Raw genomic sequence first — 23,788 nt, forward strand, 5'->3', positions numbered from 1 at the left:
GACAGTCTTAAAATTTTGTCTAGTTTTTTATGAGATTTATTTGGAAATTTTTTGGAGAAGTTTCTGTGCACGCGTTGGTTTTCACGTTAGTGCCCGTTATCGTTATTGCAGTAGGTTCCGGAAGAGGTGACGGAGCCGCGAACTTCGCCGAGCTAGACTCCGACTTCTCCGAACCAGGCAAGAATGTTTTGAACATTTGATATGACAGGTGTTTTACATGTTTGCGTGAAAGTTTGTGCGTGACATATGAGTGTCGGTGAATACCTCGTTGCTTGTGAGGCAACTACCCGCGTGTTCCAAAGTTGCAATGATCTCTGATGAGAGATGGCCTAATCATGTGGTGACATGAAGGACAACAAGGTGGTACTGTTGTAGCATACCAGCCTTGCGTCATCCGACTATTTTCAATGTTAACGTGGACGGAGTCACGTTATCGTCCTTTCCCCCTTCCGTACTACCACATGTTTCATTTGCCAGGATGCGGTTTAGTAAGTTGGTAACCTCTTTCCGTGTACACACCAAACGGAGAGGCCGGGATGATGGTACCTTGGCCCAGGATTAAAGCCAGTCATCCGGTCAGGGGGCATGGGTGTTTCCGGTTGGGACCGAGAGGGGGGGCACCCCCTTAGAGCGCGCGTATAGAAATTTGATCCCATGCTACGCGAGGTTGTAGCCTCCCCGTCTCAAGGTTTTTCTTGAACGTTGCTGAGGGTGATCCCTGGCTTCGGGAATGTTGAATTGGGTGTGTACTGGATAGACGTGTTTCTTCTAAAACACCGTAAACGGAACTAGTCCCTGTGACTACGGAAATCCGTTGGCTGTGGTTAAGTACAAACTCTGCAGAGTCAAATTCTTCCAAGTCATCGTATCCATGATCAAGTAGTGTAATCAATATATCCATATCTATCTGCGTGGAAACCTTGTCCCCGGTGAACAAGCTCAAGTGGTAAATCCAGTTTAATTATTATTCCTGTGGATGGACTGACTTTATATTTGTCTCATACTTGTGATAATTTATGTTCCCGAACTATTGAATTATTGAGCTACAATATAATCCCTTTATGTGATGTCGCTCAGACGTCCGACTGTGGCGTGTTTTTGTTTCTTACTTTAAATATAAGCCCTTTATGTGATGTCGCTCAGACGTCCGACTGTGGCATGCACTGTCTTTATTTTCTGTTATAAGCCCTTTATGTGGTGTCGCCCCGACGCCCGACTGTGGCATTATTATTCTCGCAGTTTCCTCTCGAGGAGTCATTCAGACCCTCGTTTGGCACCAGTATTACTATTCTGCAGTTTCCGCTCGAGGAGTCATTCAGACCCTCGTTTGGCACCAGTATTACTATTCTGCAGTTTCCGCTCGAGGAGTCATTCAGACCCTCGTTTGGCACCAGTATTACTATTTTGCAGTTTCCGCTCGAGGAGTCATTCAGACCCTCGTTTGGCACCCAGTATTTATTATCTCTATGTCTGAACGCACTGGTTAACTTGTTCTTATGCTTCATGTTTACATTTGTTATATCTTATGTCCGAACTGTCTTGTGAGTACTTTCATAGTACTCACCTGGCTTGTTGATTTGGCCAGATGTTGACGAAGGCGATCTCTTGGATGAAGAGTTTGATAGCGCGTCCGACGCCTAAAGGAGTCCCAGTCAGTCCCGCGCGATCCCGGATATTGGTCACTTGTATTATATACGCTTCCGCCACCCGCTATAAGTCTCCTCGAGCCTCACTCCGACGCTCGAAGAGCTGTAGTCTTCAGGAGTCATATCACTCGCTTCGCGGTGATATTTCCACCACCGTTATTATCGTGATTTAGTAGTATGCCACCCTATCCGCCGTCTTGTTTTATCGGCGTGCGTGTAATAAATTGTTGGGTAGTCCCCGCTCAACCTTGTATTATATTCAGTACTCCTGGTATTTTTCTTCTGTGACCAAGATATTGTCTACCAGTGAGAAGGAATTCTTCCTTACTGGTCCATAAAAGGGATTGGTCTCTCAATAATTATTTTATTGAAAAACCGGTCGTGACAAGCTTGGTATCAGAGCCAGGCTGACTGTAGGAAGCCAGTAGGTGCGATCGCTAATCGGTTATTAGCGTCTTTTGTGCTTTTTCAGCATTTGGCAATTGTAGCTATTTTCTGTTGGTCATCATAAATTTATGACATGACTACTCAGAATTTTTGCCTACTTTTGTAGATGGCTGGCAGCAGCTGTGAGAATCGAGTGTTCACGAACGTGCCCGAGGGGTTTGTCAAGCTCCTCGTCTCCATCACCAAGCTCGCGATCGGGCCAGCAGCTCGCCCGGAGTTCACACTCTATCAGCACAAGCTCAGCGACGACGTGTCTATGCACCAAGCTGTGGTGCAATTCAAGGGAGGACGTTCTGCAGCTCGCCACTTCTGTTTTGTGGGAAGGGCCATGCCTACGGAGAGGCATGCCATGCAGATGGCTGCCCGTGAGGCGATAGCTCGTCTTCGGGACATCCTTCCTACAATGAAGACTCGTCGCTACCGCTACCTCCCATGCCATGTGCCCTACACCAGTCACTATGCATTCGCCTGCCATCGGGGAGAGCGAGATGAAGCCATCGAGATGGTTGTGGAGTATCTCAAGGCTCTGGAGGAGTCTTTCGATAACCTCGTAGACGATCTTGTGGCTGCCCACACGGACTTAGTCCGGGGCGGTCCCGCCAGCAAGAAGGAGCTGCTCCACACGGCGCCGCCTCTGACATTCGTCTCGTCCTCAGCATCTTATGCACCGGCCGTTTTGGCCACTGCTCGCCGTCTGCCTACCACTGAGGAGTTCGACCGAGTCATTGCTCCTACTCCAGTCAGAGCTGCACCGCCTGCCGCACCCGCTCTACCGCCTGTCGCTCCCGCACCATCACCGCAGCGCAGCATCACGCGCCAGGAGCCAGCTAGAGAGGAGGTGGAGGTTGATTCTCCTGGACCGCTGAGTCTCGCCATCGGCAAGGGAAAGGAAATCTTCACCATCTCCGACTGAGAGCGCCGAGTAGCCGCGCGTTATGTCTACTTGTATGATGTGTTGCTTTATCTGTACGCTAGTTTGCATTGGTGTGTTTGCTGCTTTCCGAAGTAGTACGCTAGCGTAAATAACATGTCAGGAATGTGTACGCGCATCCTGAGTGCTGTATCGTGAGTTTGCTTTTCGCGTGTAAGATATATGCTAAGCAGTTCTTCTCCGTGCAAAATCATTTATGTTTTCTTGAAAAACCTTGAGGTCTTTTAAATTGTTGCCTTTGCAAGATTTTCCCTGTGCTACACAGTTTTTCTCATGGGTTTTGCAATATAATACCCCAGACTGGAAAAATGTCTCGCCCGTGGACTCGCTCCATGCCCAATCAGCCAGAAGAGGTTTACGGGACGCAGACTAGCAACAATTTCACTCAGGGTCAGTCCAGTCAACAAGACAGCGAAGCAGCCCTGTCTCAAGTATGCCGTCTCTTCGAGCAAAGCCAGCAACAACACCAAGAGATGATGAATCATGTCATCAATATGGGAAGCCACCGTGAACCCTATCAACCACATTCCAAGTTATCCGAGTTACAGAAGACTCGCCCCTCAACTTTTGCTCACACCGATAGGCCGCTGGAAGCCGATGATTGGCTTCGTGACATTGAAAGGAAACTAATTATTGCTCAGTGTTCGGATCATGAGAAGGTGCTTTATGCACCACACTACCTTACTGGAGCAGCTGCAGCATGGTGGGAAAACTTCCTACACATGCATCCCAGTGAACACAACATCACCTGGGAAGGGTTCAAGGAAGGCTTCCGTGGGGCACACATCCCCAGGAGCATCATAAAGATCAAGAAGAGAGAGTTTGATGACCTGAAGCAGAGAGGCATGTCAGTGACAGAATACAATGGTCAGTTTACCCAGCTGTCTCATTATGCCTACGACGAGCACATGACAGAAAATAAGAAGATGGAAAAATTCCTGGACGGCCTGGCACCAGCACTAAGATGCCAACTGATTGTACACACCTTTCCGGATTTTAAAACTCTGGTGGACAAGGCCACCACCTTGGAAAATGAACGCCGTAGTTTGGAAGATATCCGTAAGCGAAAGAGGGACAAGACGACTCTTGCTCGCAACAACCGAGGCAAGAATGAGGTCCCAAGGACAGACGCAAGGAGATCCACCACTACTGATCCAAGGCCTGTCGAACAGTTTCATGCCAGGGACAAGGAGTACACGTACCGTCCAGGGGTCACCTGCTATGCTTGTGGTCAAGAAGGGCACTATGCTAAACAGTGCCCAAAGCCAAGGAACCCGGCACCCAAGCCAAACAATGGTGGGAACAATCCAGCCCCCAAGCGCAACAATTTCAACCCCAACAACAACCACAGGAAGGGTCATCTGAACCATGTGACCCGGGAAGAAGCGCAGAATGCCAAAGACATCGTGCTCGGTACGTTCCCTGTCAACACAGTACCTACCACAGTTTTGTTTGATTCTGGAGCTTCCCATTCGTTCGTTTCGAAGAGTTTTGTTTTGCAACATGGTTTTCCGATACTTCCCTTGGAAAAATCTATGATCATCAAGTCCCCCGGAAATAAGCATATCGCTCAGGGTTACTGCCAAGGAGTGGTCATTGAGTTCGAAGGACTACAATTCCGAGCAAATCTCATCGTGTTGGAGAGCAAAGGACTGGATGTCATTTTAGGAATGGACTGGTTGACCACCAACAAAGGATTCATCGACTGTTTCAATCGGACAGTGATTCTCACTCACCATCACGGCAAGACAATAAGGGTTTCCGCTCAAGAAAGGCCACGATCACAGCAACCGAAACTGAACAAAATGGACATTGCAGAACTGAGAAAAGTTCCAGTGGTATGCGAATTCCCTGATGTGTTCCCTGAAGAACTACCAGGCATGCCACCAGACCGAGAGATAGAATTCAGCATTGAACTAGCACCTGGCACCGCACCCATCTATAAGAAGCCTTATAGGATGGCACCCTCAAAATTGGTGGAGTTGAAGAAGCAGATAAAGGAATTATTGGACAAAGGATTTATTCGACCCAGCTCCTCACCTTGGGGTTCGCCAGTGTTGTTCGCCAAGAAAAAGGATGGGACACTGAGACTGTGTATAGACTATCGAGCCCTCAATATGGTCACCATCAAAAACAAATATCCGATGCCACGGATAAATGATTTGTTTGACCAGCTCGCACAAGCCAAGGTATTCTCAAAAATTGATTTGAGGTCGGGATATCATCAACTGAAAGTACGGACAGAAGATATCCCCAAGACATCATTCACCTCCAGATATGGGTTATACGAGTTTACAGTGATGCCTTTTGGACTAACGAACGCCCCCGCATATTTCGTCCACCTCATGAACAAAGTGTTCATGAAATTCATGGACAAGTTTGTGGTGGTATTCATTGACGATATTCTGGTTTACTCAAGGACACCAGAAGAGCATGCTGAGCATCTCAGCATTGTTTTGGGAGAATTAAGAAAACACCAGTTGTACGCCAAATTTAGCAAGTGCGAATTTTGGCTAAGGCAAGTTGGTTTCCTAGGCCACATATTGAACCAAGAAGGCGTGGCCGTAGACCCAGAAAAAGTCAAAGCCATAGTTGACTGGAAGCCACCCGCTAATGTTACAGATGTGCGGAGTTTCCTGGGAATGGCCGGGTATTACAGAAGATTTATTGAAGGATTCTCCACTGTGGTGAAACCTATAACACAGTTACTCAAGAAGGACAAGAAATTTGTATGGACGGAAGCATGCGAGCAGAGCTTCCAAGAACTTAAGAAGAAGCTGACAACCGCACCGGTCTTAACTGTGCCAGACATACACAAGAGTTTTGAAGTGTATTGTGACGCATCCCGAAAAGGTCTCGGATGTGTACTAATGCAGGATGGCAAAGTTGTCGCATATGCCTCCAGGCAGCTGCGAAAACATGAGGAAAATTACCCAACACATGACTTGGAGCTAGCAGCAGTTATACATGCACTCAAGGAGTGGAGGCACTTTCTGTTGGGAAATCGTTGTGAAATATATACGGACCATAAGAGCCTCAAATATATTTTCACACAGCCAGAGCTAAATTTACGCCAACGACGCTGGTTGGAATTGGTCAAGGACTATGATGTCGGCATTCACTACCATCCAGGGAAAGCAAATGTAGTGGCAGATGCCCTTAGTCGAAACCCCAGCCCGGACAATGACGGTCCGCAAAACTTGAGACCTGAGTTTCAGCAAGAGTTCGCTAGGCTCAACATGATGTTAGTCTCTGAGGGCACCGTATCAAATCTGGAGATACAACCCGCCCTGGTGGAACAAATTAAGAAGGCTCAACAGGGACATCCCAGCATCGAAGGTATAAAGAAGAAAATGAACCTTGGTAAGGCTTCAGAGTTCGTCACAGACAGTGAAGGAACATTATCGTACGGAGACAGACTTTGCGTACCTAACATTGAGGAACTCAAGCAACAAATCTTAACCGAAAGCCACACCGCTCCATACTCGATCCACCCTGGAGGAACCCAAAATGTACAAGGACATTCAGGAAAGATTTTGGTGGCACGGTATGAAAAGAGATATAGCCCCATTCATTGCTTGTTGCGATTCATGTCAGTGCATCAAGGCCGAGCATCAAAAGCCAGCAGGGCTACTCCAGCCAAACAGGATACCGGAGTGGAAATGGGATGAAATAGGAATGGACTTCATTGTCGGATTACCCCGATCACAACGCGGAAATGACGCCATATGGGTCATCACAGACCGACTAACCAAGGTTGCTCATTTCATTCCCGTGAAGACTACCTACCCCACACAAAGACTGGCCAAACTTTATCTCTCCCGGATAGTTTGCTTGCATGGAGTCCCAAAGACTATAATATCAGACCGAGGCACACAATTCGTCTCCAAATTTTGGGATCACCTACAACAAGCTCTGGGCACGCAACTAGCTTTCAGTACAGCATACCACCCTCAGACTGATGGACAAACGGAACGTGTAAACCAGATCCTAGAGGATATGCTAAGAGCCTGTGTGCTCACCTATGGATCCAGTTGGGAAGAGAGTTTGCCGTATGCCGAATTTGCTTACAACAACAGTTACCAAGCCAGCTTGCAAAGGGCACCCTTTGAAGCATTGTACGGACGGAGGTGTCGTACCCCACTGAATTGGTCAGAAACAGGTGACAGCCGTATCTTCGGCCCAGACATGCTTAAGGAGGCCGAGGAGAAAGTTAAGAAGATCAGGGACAGACTCAAGACAACGCAGAGCCGACAAAAGAGCTACTATGATCAGAAGCATCGTGAGGTCAGCTTTGAACCCGGTGATTCCGTATACCTACAAGTATCTCCTATGAGGGGTCTGCAGCGGTTCAAAATTAAGGGGAAGCTAGCCCCAAGATTTATTGGACCATTTTGTATAAAGGCACGAAGAGGCACGGTAGCCTACCAACTAGACCTACCCAAGGAGCTGTCAGACGTCCATGACGTATTCCACGTCTCACAGTTGAGAAAATGTGTGAGTAACCCGGAGAAGCATGTACCTCATGAGAACATTGATATGCAACCAGATCTCACCTACAGAGAGAGGCCGATAAAGATATTGGAAGAGTCTGAAAGGAGGACCCGTCAGAAAACGACAAGATTTTTCAGGGTTTAGTGGAGCAACCACACTGAGGATGAAGCCACATGGGAAAGGGAAGATTTTCTCCGGGCAGAGTATCCATATCTATTTGAGGATCAGCAGAAATCTCGAGGACGAGATTTTTCCTAAGGGGGTAGGTGTTGTGACACCCAAGTTTTTATTTGGATTTTTCAAAAGATTTTATTTGACTTGAGGGAGGTGATTTAAATTTTTTTCCTCAAAAGAACTCTCCCTTTTCAAATTTCTTTTTTTGGCAAAAGTTTTATTTGGATTCACCCAAGATCTGTTTTTGGTCTTGGAGGTTCTTGCTTTTCTTTTGGACTCAAGACAAAATACTTTTCACTTGGGAAAATGCCTTTTGAAAATCTCCTTGAAATTTGCACTATGGCTTTTGGAATAATCCTTTGCCACTTTCAACAATTCTCTCTTGCCATGACCTTAGTGCAAATACTCTCTCTCCTAACCCTTCCCTCACCTTTGGACCATGATTTACATCAAATCCAGCAAGTTGAACCTCCCCATGTGATTATTTTTCATTTAAATCTTATTCAAATAAATTTCTGTCTTCTCTTCTAGCACTTGGAGATTTACAAAGGAACTCCACTTTCTGTTTTGATTTTTGCCCCCAAACCAACTCCCCTTCCTAGTCCTTTGAACCCACAACCAAGATCCATGAAGATCCACTGGTCTTCAGTTCAAAATTTTCAAACTACACTTGCTGCAAGTTTGGACCAGATTTGTCAAATTTGGTGAAATTCATTCAAACCCTTCTCCAAAAATTCCAAGTAAAATCAGGCAGCCTCTGGGTGCATTGAGTGGTCACCTCACCAAGTTACAGCCCCAGAAAAAAAATTCTACTTGCCAAATCTTTCTGTTGAACACCTGCAGTGCATTGTCAAACTCAGGTTCAGAAAATTCAGAGAACAGTTCAGTGGCTTGCTGTCGTTTTCTTCAGAACCCGACGTCGATCTCGCCAGTGCCGCTATGTCGCCGTGTTCCCTGTCCCCTCCCCCTTGTCCTCTGCACCGCACGAGCGTCTGGCACCTTGTGGACGTCGGCGACGAGCAGCAGAAGGTGCGCCGCCCCATGACCGACGCCAGCGGCGGCTTTGCGGCCGCCAGCGAGAGACACGGCGCCGACAGCGCCACCCAGCGCCGCCCAAGCCACCGGAGCTCGCCGCGTGGCCTTCCACTCCCCCGAATGCGCTGCCACTCTCGTCGTGAACCGCAGGGCGCAGAGCGCGCTCTCTGCCGCCGCCGTGCCCGTGCGGCCACCCCACCGTGGACCGGCGCCGTTACGCCAAGACCAGCCGTGATTAGCGGGGGAATGACACCAGTAACTTCCACTGATGCTGCCTGGCCACTCAAACCTCCTGCCAATCCACTGCATCGCCGTAATCGCTCGCCGGAGATTCTCCGTTCACGGCCACCCCGTCGATCCACCTATAAATAGAGGCCCCGAGCTTCAACTCGAGCACACACCATCCCTGCACTCCACCTAGAGAACGCCTAGCCACTGGAAGAGCTCCGAGGAGGTCTCCTTCCCCGACTCCGGCCGCCGCGACCCGCCACGGGATCCAGCTCGATTCGCCCCCGTGCGTGCGCCTCCGCCTCCCGTCTCTTGCCAGTAGCTTCACTATGCATCTCTCCTTCTGACCCGCGCTTCAATTCGAAGTTTGCAGCCCTCCACCGGAGTTCTCCACCCTCACCCGAGCCGCCGTCCGCCGGAGAAAGTGTCGCCATCGACGTGGTGCTCCCCGTTGGCCGAGTCCACCACCCACCGACGCGGAAGAACAAGCTGAAGCTCTTGGTACCCTCCGATCCTCCTGACTCGCCATGGTTCGACGCCGGCGTCCACCGCAGTCTTCGGGCACCGGCGAGCTTTTCAAACCTGACATGTGGACCCCGCATGTCAGCCTCTGTTCTATTCTTTCGCGAACCGTTTTCTGTTGGCGCCCTCGGGCAAAATATGTTTTCCCTCTTTAGCTAGCGCATTTCTTACCGAAGCGTTTTCTGGTTTCTCAGTTTAAACCCTGGAACTTTTCTGTTTCATTACAGATAAGTCCCTGGACAGAAACCTTTATAACTTTTTATTTAAAAGGGATTTTTGAGTGATTCTTTTTCTGACAGTCTTAAAATTTTGTCTAGTTTTTTATGAGATTTATTTGGAATTTTTTTGGAGAAGTTTCTGTGCACGCGTTGGTTTTCACGTTAGTGCCCGTTATCGTTATTGCCGTAGGTTCCGGAAGAGGTGACGGAGCCGCGAACTTCGCCGAGCTAGACTCCGACTTCTCCGAACCAGGCAAGCATGTTTTGAACATTTGATATGATAGGTGTTTTACATGTTTGCATGAAAGTTTGTGCGTGACATATGAGTGTCGGTGAATACCTCGTTGCTTGTGAGGCAACTACCCGCGTGTTCCAAAGTTGCGATGATCTCTGATGAGAGATGGCCTAATCATGTGGTGACATGAAGGACATCAAGGTGGTACTGTTGTAGCATACCAGCCTTGCATCATCCGACTATTTCCAACGTTAACGTGGACGGAGTCACGTTATCGTCCTTTCCCCCTTCCGTACTACCACATGTTTCATTTGCCAGGATGCGGTTTAGTAAGTTGGTAACCTCTTTCCGTGTACACACCAAACAGAGAGGCCGGGATGATGGTACCTTGGCCCAGGATTAAAGCCAGTCATCCGGTCAGGGGGCATGGGTGTTTCCGGTTGGGACCGAGAGGGGGGGCACCCCCTTAGAGCGCGCGTATAGAAATTTGATCCCATGCTACGCGAGGTTGTAGCCTCCCCGTCTCAAGGTTTTTCTTGAACGTTGCTGAGGGTGATCCCTGGCTTCGGGAATGTTGAATTGGGTGTGTACTGGATAGACGTGTTTCTTCTAAAACACCGTAAACGGAACTAGTCCCTGTGACTACGGAAATCCGTTGGCTGTGGTTAAGTACAAACTCTGCAGAGTCAAATTCTTCCAAGTCATCGTATCCATGATCAAGTAGTGTAATCAATATATCCATATCTATCTGCGTGGAAACCTTGTCCCCGGTGAACAAGCTCAAGTGGTAAATCCAGTTTAATTATTATTCCTGTGGATGGACTGACTTTATATTTGTCTCATACTTGTGATAATTTATGTTCCCGAACTATTGAATTATTGAGCTACAATATAAGCCCTTTATGTGATGTCGCTCAGACGTCCGACTGTGGCGTGTTTTTGTTTCTTACTTTAAATATAAGCCCTTTATGTGATGTCGCTCAGACGTCCGACTGTGGCATGCACTGTCTTTATTTTCTGTTATAAGCCCTTTATGTGGTGTCGCCCCGACGCCCGACTGTGGCATTATTATTCTCGCAGTTTCCTCTCGAGGAGTCATTCAGACCCTCATTTGGCACCAGTATTACTATTCTGCAGTTTCCGCTCGAGGAGTCATTCAGACCCTCGTTTGGCACCAGTATTACTATTCTGCAGTTTCCGCTCGAGGAGTCATTCAGACCCTCGTTTGGCACCAGTATTACTATTTTGCAGTTTCCGCTCGAGGAGTCATTCAGACCCTCGTTTGGCACCCAGTATTTATTATCTCTATGTCTGAACGCACTGGTTAACTTGTTCTTATGCTTCATGTTTACATTTGTTATATCTTATGTCCGAACTGTCTTGTGAGTACTTTCATACTACTCACCTGGCTTGTTGATTTGGCCAGATGTTGACGAAGGCGATCTCTTGGATGAAGAGTTTGATAGCGCGTCCGACGCCTAAAGGAGTCCCAGTCAGTCCCGCGCGATCCCGGATATTGGTCACTTGTATTATATACGCTTCCGCCACCCGCTATAAGTCTCCTCGAGCCTCACTCCGACGCTCGAAGAGCTGTAGTCTTCAAGAGTCATATCACTCGCTTCGCGGTGATATTTCCACCACCGTTATTATCGTGAGTTAGTAGTATGCCACCCTATCCGCCGTCTTGTTTTATCGGCATGCGTGTAATAAATTGTTGGGCAGTCCCCGCTCAACCTTGTATTATATTCAGTACTCCTGGTATTTTTCTTCTGTGACCAAGATATTGTCTACCAGTGAGAAGGAATTCTTCCTTACTGGTCCGTAAAAGGGATTGGTCTCTCAATAATTATTTTATTGAAAAACCGGTCGTGACACGCGGCCACCGCTGGCGCCCTCCCGATGCTGTGCTCTCCAGTCATCAGCAACGTGCAGGTTACCAAGACCCTCATTGACGGCGGTGCGGGGCTCAATGTCCTGTCCGTCGACACGTTCGACAACCTCCAAGTGCCATATGAGCAGCTCCAGCCTACCAAGCCTTTCTCAGGAGTGACTGACGGTTCCACCACACCGATAGGGCAGGTCCGCCTGCCTGTCACCTTCGGAGAGCGCAAGAACTACCGTACCAAGCTCATCGACTTCGACGTCGCACACATCCACCTGCCGTACAACGCCATCCTTGGGTATCCAGCCCTGGCCAAGTTCATGGCAGTCACCCATCACGGCTACAACGTCCTCAAGATGCCGGGAAGCGGCGGAATCATCACGGTCCCATGTGAAGAAAGAGATGCGGTGTGCTCCCTCGAGCGCGCCTTCCACGCTGCAGCAATCAACGACCCCGACAGCAGAAGTGAGGGCCCCCCGGAGGCCATCCCCAAGAAGGATGGTGCCGCGGCACGAGCCTCATCAGGGTCAGCGCCCACTCCAGGGGCGCCTCCCTCCATCGCATAGGAAGGCGCGCCCGGCGCCCTCCTCGGGCAGGGCTCGAGGGCTCTCTTCTGGAGGGCCTCAGACCTTGCCAACCTCATGAGGGAGGCGCTTGGGCACCACTTGGAGGCGTGTTTCGCGACATGTTTCCCTCAGGAGAACACAGGGCAAGGAGTGCCCACCACTCAGGAGTTCATCGCCAAGACCACTCAGGAACAACAAGACGCAAGAGCCATGCGCGGCGACAGCCGCTCACAAGGCGCAGCTCCCCATCCAAGTGAGGATGCCGGGCTGCGAGTTTGCGTCGACGTCTGAGGGCTCAATAGGGCCGTATCTCAGGAGCGTTTATGGCCTTCGCGTGTGCGCCGTTGCGAGGGCCCGCCACAGAGCTACGTTCTCATGCCCTTTGGCTTGCCGAGGGTGGCGTCAACCTATCAGCGCAACATGCAGCGTATCCTGGCGGCTAAGGAGGCCAGGTACCACGCCGTCCTGGAAGAAATGTAGATGGTCTTCAGGGAACCTCCCGGGCCCCCAGAGCCTCCCGAGGCCAGGGCCCTGGTAGTTCGTGAGGAGCCACTCCTTCGACGCACGGCTTCTGCTGCACCAACTCTACTTCGTCTACAGAACCAGGTGACATCTTCCAAGCTCGTTTAGCTGAGAGCGCCCCTCGGGCTGCATTATTCCCAGGCCGCATGGGTCTGTCCCTGTGGCATGTATCCCTTTTGCTTTTGTCTTTAGCTTACCTTGCTGGGGGCGGACTTCGGGCTGCATTATCCCCAAGCCACCCGGGCCGGACCCAGTGGCATGTATCTTCCTGCATTTACCCAAGCTGATATGCTTTCCATGCTTAACCTGCCTACGGTTATCACCCGCTCGATCATCGCCTCCCACGGGGCCTCCTCACATGCACGGCGCTGGTGCATGGGTCCGTTCCTACCATGTCGACAAATCTGAGCGGTCGAGCTCTGGCTCGCGGCACGCCCCGCGCATGTCACCTCACCAGGCCCTCAGTGCCTTCACTCCATCCAGAGCAACCAGCGACAGGCTAGCAGCTATAACGCAAACCGTGTTTCTTCTTGTGCCTGTTCACATGGATCCCATGGGGAGGATAACAGGTGGCACCGCGAGTCTCCTTTTCTCTCGTGCAATTCGCTTGCGCGTTAAAAGGGGGGCTCCTGAGCACCGCGACTCAGGAGCTCTTACTGGCTCTCCAGCCCTCACCCTGGCCTTGACCACGGCATCGCGACCTGGCATACCAGCGGCGGCTGAGCTCGCTCGAGGACCGGGACCTGAGGACGTAGAGCACTATGAAGAGCACGGGGGAGGGAAACTCGTATGGGCCGACCTAGCTATGCCGCACAAGCTGGCGCGCAGCCCTAGCGCACCATCAGGAATCGCCACGAAGTCAACAAGATAAGTCCCGCTCCCGGGTCGGCTAAATGTTTGGGCCTAATGGTCACTCACGCCTTGCCGCAAACCCGTTGTGGCCACGTCGACTTCTTTTCTTGCCTCACCATGGCCGCTTGAGCGCTAAGGGGGACCTCCTGAGCATCGCGCCTCAGGGGCTCTTACTGGACCTCGGGCCGCACACCTCCTGGCCTTGACCACGGCACGCGACCTGGCATACCAGCGACAACTGTAGCCTGCCTGGGGACCGGGACCTGTCAGCATAGAGCAACAAGCTATCGCGAGGAAAGAAAGGGGGGACCGAGCCTTAACGGGACATGTGTTCACCAAAACCTCATAACAGGGAAGATAAGCACAAAGGACATTACAGACCCTTACATGCCCCCACGGGGTACTTCATGATTCTTCGCAGGGAACAAAAGCTAAAACTAAGGGGAATCCTATCTACACCCTCCCATGGCGGACGCCATCATCAACAGTGGTGTCACATCCCTAGCTTTTGGCAATGCACTAGGCTAGCCTCATGAGTGTCATCATGTTTAAGTTTCAAATGAACTTGAAATGGGGATTGTTTAAACCCTAGCATCTAAAGGAATTCACTAGGTTCAACTAAAATATTCTCAGTGAATCCAAATGGCTTTTAAAAATGTTCATCATTTCTGGAAAATGCTTGAAGCAATAACCAGAGGTGTTGCACATTTTTCCATGACATATTTGGGCTCTGAATTAAATCATATAGTATTTGCATTTGGGCATATAAATGCTATTAAATATTTTAAATGCTCAAATAATCATAAACTAAAATGTTTGCTGTTGGTTATATTCCAAACAGTGGCATTGAGCAGTTTCATGATTTTTGAATCTGTTTAAGTATTTTTAATAAAGCCCTAAAGACTACAGAATAATAGAAAACAGAAACTAAAATAGGAAAACCAGAGAGAGAGCCTACCTGGGCCACTTACCTGGTGCCCCACCACGGCCCAGCAGAGGCCCAGCCCACTGGCCTCTGCCAGTCATCACCAACCTCCCGCCAGGAGGACAGCGCGCGCGTGGCCGCCGCGCGCGAGCACACGCTCCGCCACCTCCTGCTTGCCGCCAAGCTTCTGGATGCCCTGGACGCCGACACGCACCCGCCTGGAACCCCCTCACTCTCTCCCGACCTCTTCCCCCTCCTCTGCTCTCTCTCCCTCTCGCGCCCGAGTGCAGCCGCAGCCGCGCCGCCATAACGTCGCAGCCATCATGCCCCCTCGTCTCCCCGTGCCGTCCACAGGCTCCGCCTCCATCTCCCGCGACTCTCCGTCAACTCGCACGACGCTGGACGCCCTGCATCACCCTCTGCACCGCCATCCTCGCCGCCTCTGCCCCGAGATCGCCGGTGACCTCCCCTCGTCATCAGCCCCTCCCCGAGCACATCGAGGCCACCCCTGCACTCCCCGTGAGCTCCTCTTCCTTCTCCCCCTAGCCATGTCACTCGAGCTGCCCCCTAACCCCGTTGGCCATCATGCTCGGGAGCTCGGCTCCGCCGGCCATGTCGCCACCGCAGCCACACCTACGGGAACCCGCAACCAAGCACGCCACCGTGGTCAGTGCGTCTCCGTGTCGTGCACCGTAGCCCCTTGTCCCCTCCCCGCCGAACTCCGGCCGCCGCTGTTGTGCTCGCCGGCGTCGCTGCCGGCGTCTCCGTGTCCAACCACCTGCACCACTGGATGCGGCAGCTCCCCAGCTACGCGTAGCACGTCTTCGCCGTCAATTTGGTCACCGGAGGACCAAATCCGAGGCCCTCCGCCGCGTCTGGCCTCGCCGGCGTCGAGTCGCCGGCGGGTTTGACCCCGCTGACCAGGGGGTTGACCTCCCCTGGGTCCGAACTAGTGGGCCCAGAGCCCTGCTAATTTTAGTTTAGTGCTAATTAACTTTTAGTTAACCAGATAAGTCACTGGCATGTGGGCCCACGCCCTAATTAACTTAGGTTAGTATTTAACTTAGCACTAATTAACTCTGTTAATTAGCTGTGACACTGACACGCGGGCCCCACTGGTCAGGTTTGACCTGGACCGTCCTCGTTGACCGCTGATGTCACAGTGACGCAGTGCTGACGCAGTTAATTATTTTCTGGATTTATTCTTATTCAGGAAATTCCAGAAAATAGAGCTAACTTCTACAAATCATAGAAATTAATCGGTAAGTCCAAATGCAAAGTGTTATATATGAAAAATGATCAGAAAAATCCAATCTATCCATATGTACTGTTTCATGCATGTTTAAACAAGTTAACTTGCTGTTTTGTGCAAAACATGATAAGGCACTATTTAAGATCACAAATGAGTTTGAACTTTGAATCTTTGGTTCAAAATAGCTCAAACCCATCTGGTTGTAGTTGCATTAGGCCCACACACTCATTTTACCATGTCATGATCATGCATCATATTGTGCATTGCATTGATCGTGTTTCTTCTCTGTTTGCCGGTGTTGTCCCCCCTCGGTATACGTTGTTCCGACGATGAGATCGATGACACCGATGAAGAACTATACTATCTTCAGAAGTGCCAGGCAAGCAAAACCCCCTTGTTCATTCCGATACAATCCCACTCTCTCACTCCTGCTCTCTTTTACTGCATTAGGACAACAACGATTCAACTGTTACATGCTGCGGTAGTTGAACTCCCTTTCCTCTGCATGACCTGTCATTGCCATAGTAAATAGATGAAACCCACTAGCATGAGTAGGAGTTGTTTGAGCCCTGATGTGCCTACACATTCATGCTTGTTTGTCATGCTTGCTACTGCTTAGAGTTGAGTCAGGTCTGATTCATCGGGAATGAATTGGAATGGTGATGAACATGTCCTACTGTGTGTGAGCTAAGGGTGTGAACACGATTTGGTAAAGGTAGCGGTGAGAGGCCATGTACGAGTACATGGTCGGTTGTCTCATTGAAACCGTCCTCAGGAACTGAGTTCTGTGTCTGTGATCCATGAACAACTACTACCACACATTGGGATCCTTAATTGACTCTCTCGGCTTCTTAACCACCCTTGTCCTCTGTCCAGGAGTTGCAAGTAGTTTCTGGTGTTTGTAGTATGCCGGAGGCCGTGCGCAGCGCTGACCCGCGGGGTGGGCTATGATGCGGTAGGCACGTGGAACGGTGTACCGGGCGCCCGTTTGGTGGCTCGGGAACCCTGCTCACATCGTTCAGGGCCGTATGTGGAAACTTCGGCCGGACTCCCTGCGGATGGAACCTGAATAGGTGATAAACCTGGACTAGAGACTTGAGTGTTTAGGTAGGCCGTGGCCGACACCCTCGCCAGGCTTCCGCCTGAAGGTTGCCGAGATACATGATGTGTACATGGCGGTAAGTGGCGAGAGCATGTGTGAAGAAGTACACCCCTGCAGGGTTAACATCATCTATTCGAATAGCCATGTCCGTGGCAAAGGACTTCTGGGTTGCCTATAACAGTTCATAGACAAGTGAAAGTGGATACTCTAAAATGCGCAAGATAAGCGCGAGTGCTATGGATGGTGTTCTCGTAGGGAGACGGGAGCGGATCCATAGTGGTGTATTGATATGGTGAATATGTGGACTCGTGTGCGCCACCTCAAAAGAGTTACTTGCAGTCATAGTTTAGGATAGCCACTGAGTCAAAGCTAGCTTGCTGCAGTCAAACTCCACCATCCCCTTGTTGATACTAATGCATATGTGGCTAGTTCTGATGTAAGTCTTGCTGGGTACATTTGTACTCACGTTTGCCTATTTTATGTTTTGCAGAGAGACGTCAGTCTTGCTATTAGTTCCGTGTGGACTTCGACATTTAGCTTGATACCTCAGCTACGATCTTGTGCCTCGGCAGGATCTGGTAGATAGTCAGGCTTCTCAGCCTTTTTCATTTGTAGATGTCTGTACTCAGACATGTTAAGCTTCCGCATGTGCTTTGACTTGTATGCTCTGAATGTTGGGTCATGAGACCCATGTTTGTAATATCTCGCTCCTCGGAGCCTAATGAATAAATACTTCGAGTCGTAGAGTTTTGTTGTGATGCCATGTTGTATTTACACATATCGAGCATATTGTGTGTATGATTGAAATGCTTGGTATGTGTGGGATCCGACAACCTAGTTGTTTATCCTTGGTAGCCTCTCTTATGGGGAAATGTAGTCTTGTGCTTCCATGAGCCATAGTAGTCCACTACAGCCCGGTTCACCAGAGTCCTGCTAGCCCAACACTACTGCTCCGGAACACTTCACTGGCTGGCATGTGATTCACTTCGTTCCTGTGTCTGTCCCTTCGGGGAAATGTCACGCCGTGACATCCGGAGTCCTGCCTAGCCTGCTACAGCCCGGTTCACCGGAGTCCTGTTAGCCCAGTGCTACAGCCCGGATTCGCACGCTGCTGACCGACATGCTCGATGTTGATTCATGTATGCATGTCCCCGTAAGTTAGTGCCACTTTGGGTTCACGACTAGTCATGTCGGCCCGGGTTCTCTGTCATATGGATGCTAGCGACACTATCATATACGTGAGCCAAGAGGCACAAACGGTCCCGGGCCATGGTAAGGCGACACTCGTGGAATACCGTGCGTAAGGCCGCAAAGTGATATGAGGTGTTACCGGATAGATCGATGTGACTTGGAATCGGGGTCCTGACAAGTGGGCCACAGGAGGCCGGCGCCAACCCCATCCAGATCAGCGGCCACGACGGCCGGCGCTGCAGCTCTGCTCCTAGTGCGACGAGAGCTTGGGGGCACGTAGCTGTCATCACTCGTCTCCAGAGTCTCATAGAGCTCAGGAGAGCTGCTGGACTCCCAAGGGCTGGTGCTGCTGGAGCGGCCGCGAGCGGAGCACGCGTCAGCCTGACGCTCCTCTCCGGAGCAGCATTCCAGGCGGCAGCCCTCCGCATCAAAGACCTTGAAGAAGAGCGTGGAGGCGCCGTCGAACTCAAAGTGGATCACGAGGGCGCCCCTCACACGACAGACCCGCGCGATCTCGCCCCAGCCATGATTCATGAAGATCTTGCCGGTGGGGACCGCTTCGATCTCTACTTCGGTTGCCAGAGCGCTGCAGTCGGCGTGCTGCAACCAGAGCTCGAGAGGCCCCGTCAGCGGCATGACATCGGAGAAGAACCACGGGAAGCGGACCCAAGAGCTTGGAGGCATCGGCGCCCATAGCACCAGCTCGCGCGAAGAGTCCGCAGCGTGGATTCCGGTGGCGACGGCGCGCGTCGCCGTGGCGCGGCGACCCCGGGTTCGGCGTGGGCGACGCTGCTCGTCGCTCCGTCCTCCTGAGCCCTCGGCTCGGGCGTACAAGGGTAGCGGATACCCCGGAGGAGGCCGCTCGCACCAAGGCCTTGTCACCACCTGCATTGCCGCCTCGTCACGGCGGTGGATCAACCTCTTCTTCGGTGGAAGTGGCTCCGGATCATCGCGGGGGGCCTTTCCCTTCTCTTCGGCGGAGAACCTTCTGATAGGCGCCATTGTTGTTAGCAGTGGAGCAAGGAGGAAGAAGCAAGCAAGCGAGGAAGAGATGGGCGACGGGGGCTCCGCCCCTCCCCATTTATAGCGAGAGAAGGCCAACCAGCGCCTCCCATGATCGCAGGTAATGATGGTTTTCCTTGCATGTCGCAGGGACTTGTCAAGTCGAGCAGTTGCCGAGGCAGCGTGGGGAAGCAGAGACGCTCACGTCCAATCAACCGCCATGCGTCAACCAAGGACGCAGGCTTTTGGGGCCCGCGGCGCTCCGAACTTGACCCTTGGCTTCGCCGTGAAGCCAAGCCCGAGCGCGCCTTGGGCCCGGGGGCTACTGTTGGCATTCTGGGAATGGGGGTCCCCAGACTTGCCTGTCTGCGGCCCACGGCGTGGCTAAGCCAGCAGGCCGTACGACCCATCTTCATCGGCAAGGCATCCAAGACCCTCGCGAGGGGCCAAGCCAGGCAGGCTCACGAGGAGCAGAGATATCAAGGCGGGGCAAACCTCACGAGGTTCTCGTGACGTGAGCCATGACGATCGGCGCCAGGCGGGCGCCAGTGCGCAAAGCGCCCTTGTTTCCTCTTTGGTGCTAAGGAGGCCAGCGCAGGCGAGGAGTACCAAGGCATCAGGCAAAGGTTGCCATGGAGACAGAGAACCGAGGCATCATGCAAAGGTTACCGAGGCATCAGGCGAGGAGTACCGAGGCATCAGGAGGGAGACGGAGAACAACAAGGTGGCCCGCCGACGGGAGCCGTCTGAGCAACGCGGGCGGTGAGGGCAGCCCGACGCTCAGCTCGAGCACGGCGAGCGTCCGCCATGGAGACGATGGAGCGACAGATCAACTGATCGACGGGAGGGAAGCTACGGCGCACCCCTACCTGGTGCGCCAAATGTCGGATGTGGGGTTCCGGCAAACCCTTAAGGTTCAAACACTGGGGTGCGCGCGAAGTCTTTCCCTCCTACCGATCTACGCCCTTGCTCGCTAAGATCTCGCGGACAAACTCGACGAACTCACAACACAAAGGGACACGAGATTTATACTGGTTCGGGCCACCGTTGTGGTGTAATACCCTACTCCAGTGTGGTGGTGGTGGATTGCCTCTCGGGCTGATGAAGAACAGTACGAAGGGAAGAACAACCTCCTGAGGTTGAGGTGTTCTTGTGGCTAGGGTAGGCTCTCGATCAGATTGGATCAAGCTAAGACGAGATGCCCCTACTGTGGTGGCTAGCTCTACTTATATAGGCCCTGGTCCTCTCCCCAAATATTGAGCGCGAAGGGAGCCAACATCGGTGGGCGAATTTGAAGGGGGACAGCTAGTACAAGCTATCCTGACAAAAGTGGTCTTCATCTGCAAAGGCTCTGGTGGTGATGCCGTCTAGGGCTCCACGATGACCTCTGTCTTGTCGTCCTTCTGGTCTTGGTCTCGTTGCACCGATATGGCAACCTTTGCCTGATGCCTCGGTACTCTTCACCAGCGCTGGCCTCCTTAGCACCAAAGAGGAAACAAGGACGCTGCGCGCACTGGCACCCGCCTGGCGCCGGTCGTCATGGCTCACGTCACGAGAGCCTCGTGAGGTTTGCCCCGCCTTGATATCTCCACTCCTCGTGAGCCTGCCTGACTAGGCCACTCATGAGGAGGTCTTGCGTTGTCCGCCTCGCGAGGCTTGGCCCCTCGCGAGGGTCTTGGATGCCTTGTCGATGAAGAGGGGCCGTACGGCTTGCTGGCTTAGCCACGCCGTGGGCCGCAGGTAGGCAAGTCTGGGGACCCCCATTCCCAGAACGCTGACAGGGTACCTCTCCGGCGAGCCCCCCTCCTCACTGCGGCTGGTTCTTCCTTAACTCCGGCGAGCCCCCCACCCCCTGAAATTTGACTGACCCAAAAGTCAATTCAGTCGACTAAAGTGTAGCTAAATCGGAGCAGTATCGCAAGTAAGAGCAAGAGCGAGAGCAGCAGCGCGAGCAACAGCAAGAGCAAGAGCAATAGCAAGAGCAGACCAGGCAGGGGACTGAGAGCAAGAGCAGAGCAGCAGCACAAGCGAGAGCTAAAGCAGCAGCAACTCCTACTGATGTGGACGTCGCCGCCGAGGGAGTGACGCGATGGAGGAAGTGGCCGGCGATGCCGCCGTGGATGGAGCCGCGCCGTGTCGGGTCGGGACCGAGCACTGGCAGCACCGTGAGATCGAATCAAGAAGAAAATGCGGCGATTAGTGTACAACCTCTTTGGTGGCGCCGATTAGGTCGCAGCTTCATCTGAGGAAATGGTGATGATGCTGCTCTTCCGGTGGTGCAGGTGAGGACGACGGTGTGTGAATGGAGGTGGCGCGAAAGACGAGGGGAACATCGGGGTAGCTCCTTGGAGGTGGAGGACGGGGTGGCTGAACCGGCGGGACGACGAGATCGATGACGGATACTCATCCGGTACGATGGATGAGGGACGTCGAGGTGTTGCTGTGGACGATGTCGTCGGGGAAGAGGCTCCGGCTAGGTGGCGGACGGAGGAGGGTGTGGGGATTCGCTTGTTTTTGCGGCCTCGGTGTACGAATGGGTGGGCGGATGGGATGGGAGTGGGGAACCATGGCTTAGGGATGCGCTTGTCTGAAATGTGGGGTAAGTTATGAAAGTATCCCCACCGATTTGAGGCAGTTCTTTCGGTTCAGGGGTATCACGGGCATTTCGCGTGTCGGGATTTCACAGGAGGTGGGAGTTTTCGCGCGCGTTGTAATTTTGGAATAGCAAGGCGCTGGTTGAGATGGAGGGAGTTGTCGGAGCACAACAAGACAAAGATATATCTTAAATATTTCGGGCTAACAAGGCGCGGGTTGAAATTTCCGGACAAGCCTAACATGTACTGAACCAAATAAATTCGCACTTCCATCGACGAAAAAACAAAAAAAATCAATTCGCAGCACACAAGGGAGTCTAGTCCCGTGTACTGTACCAAATCAATTCGCACTACAAATGTCATTCAAAACTCTGAATTCATGTTATGTTCAATTAAATTATTTTGCTACGTGTATAATGCATGCAACCTACTACTCAAATGAACGTTTTAGTGCATTCCAAACGTATATACTACCGCTTCAATATGAACTAAATTTGAATTCGTTTATCTATTTGAATAAGATCTACAATAATGATTGTTGTGAAGTCAAACCATTTTAATTCGTTTCTGTATTTTAATAAGATCTACAATCATCATTATTGTCAAGTTAAACCATCATTTGTGTATTATCTTCATAGCACACCACATGATTACTCTCGAGTTAGATATGAACTATGTGTACTATATGAACTCGAACTCAATATTTTGAATCCACTTTATGTCGATTTCAAATCACAGTACATTTCAAGCTCTAGCTTGATCTTCATAATCTAAACCATGTCTCATATGTATAATGTGTTTATCACGTAATGTATGGTGCCCCGCCCCCTACACCTACAAGTATTTTGATGTGAGTTGCAAACACCACACATTACCACAAATTCAAATAAAATGTGAGATTGTTCGATATATAGTATTGTTTAGATTGTTCGATATTTAGTTGTAAGCTGCAAACGCCACACATTATCACAAATTCAAATAAAATGTGAGATTGTTCGATGTATAGTATGGTTTAGATTGTTCGACATTTAGCTGTGAGTTGCAAACGCCATGCATTATCACATTATGGTATAACATGTGCAAAACCACAGCACACGTATCACCGCTATATTCATGCATGCATATGTTTATAACACTATGATCTCCTATTAAAATATATGAATCCACTTTCATATCAAATTATGATCTTTGTTAGTCTCTTACACCCACACAATCCTCTAACCTTTGTAGCTAGCACTAACTTTCTCTCGTGCATGCACACGCCCTCCTCGCCCTCCCCCTCCCTCAGCATTCTATCCATCGCACACATTCATTTTTTTTCTTTAGGTCGTTCTCCCATAGTCTCCACAACTCCTTTCCGACACACACCGATCGATAAACCTCTCCAGTGATGTCTACCTACAACATACACACGCACCTTCCATCTCCTCCTTTCTGTGTCCATGCCTCGTGTCTCTCATACGGTCCCACACACGTGTAAACTCTCGCCCCTCTTTTCATCAATCTCACAACCGCACACTCCTCCCCGTATCTAGCTAGTAGCTCGGCCTCTCGCACCAACTCCTAGCTCCATTCTCTCTGTCTATCCGTCTCGCTGGGCCTTATTTACCTCTAACAAATGGATGTATACCAACTGATCTCCCGCTATACATATAGCTAGCTAGGTCCTTATAACTCATTTTTCCACACACGTCGATCGATCTACCTCATTAGTTATGTCTCCCCCTTCCTCTGACAAACAGCAATTGATCTACCGATCTAGTTAGGTTTGCTTACCAAACACATGGTTCCCCTTCATCATCCATGCATGCGTCCCGAAAGATCTATCACGCACAGGCACACACAGAAACACATCCCCACTCTTATTGATAATATTGCAGTTCCACCCTCAGTTTGTCTAGTAGGCCTCTCCCACCATCTTCGAGAAGCAACTCCATCATCCATCCAACACTCTACCCCTCTCCGTCCCT

Source organism: Triticum aestivum, chromosome 1D (assembly GCF_018294505.1).
Source record: "Triticum aestivum cultivar Chinese Spring chromosome 1D, IWGSC CS RefSeq v2.1, whole genome shotgun sequence".
Classification (NCBI taxonomy): Eukaryota; Viridiplantae; Streptophyta; class Magnoliopsida; order Poales; family Poaceae; genus Triticum; species Triticum aestivum.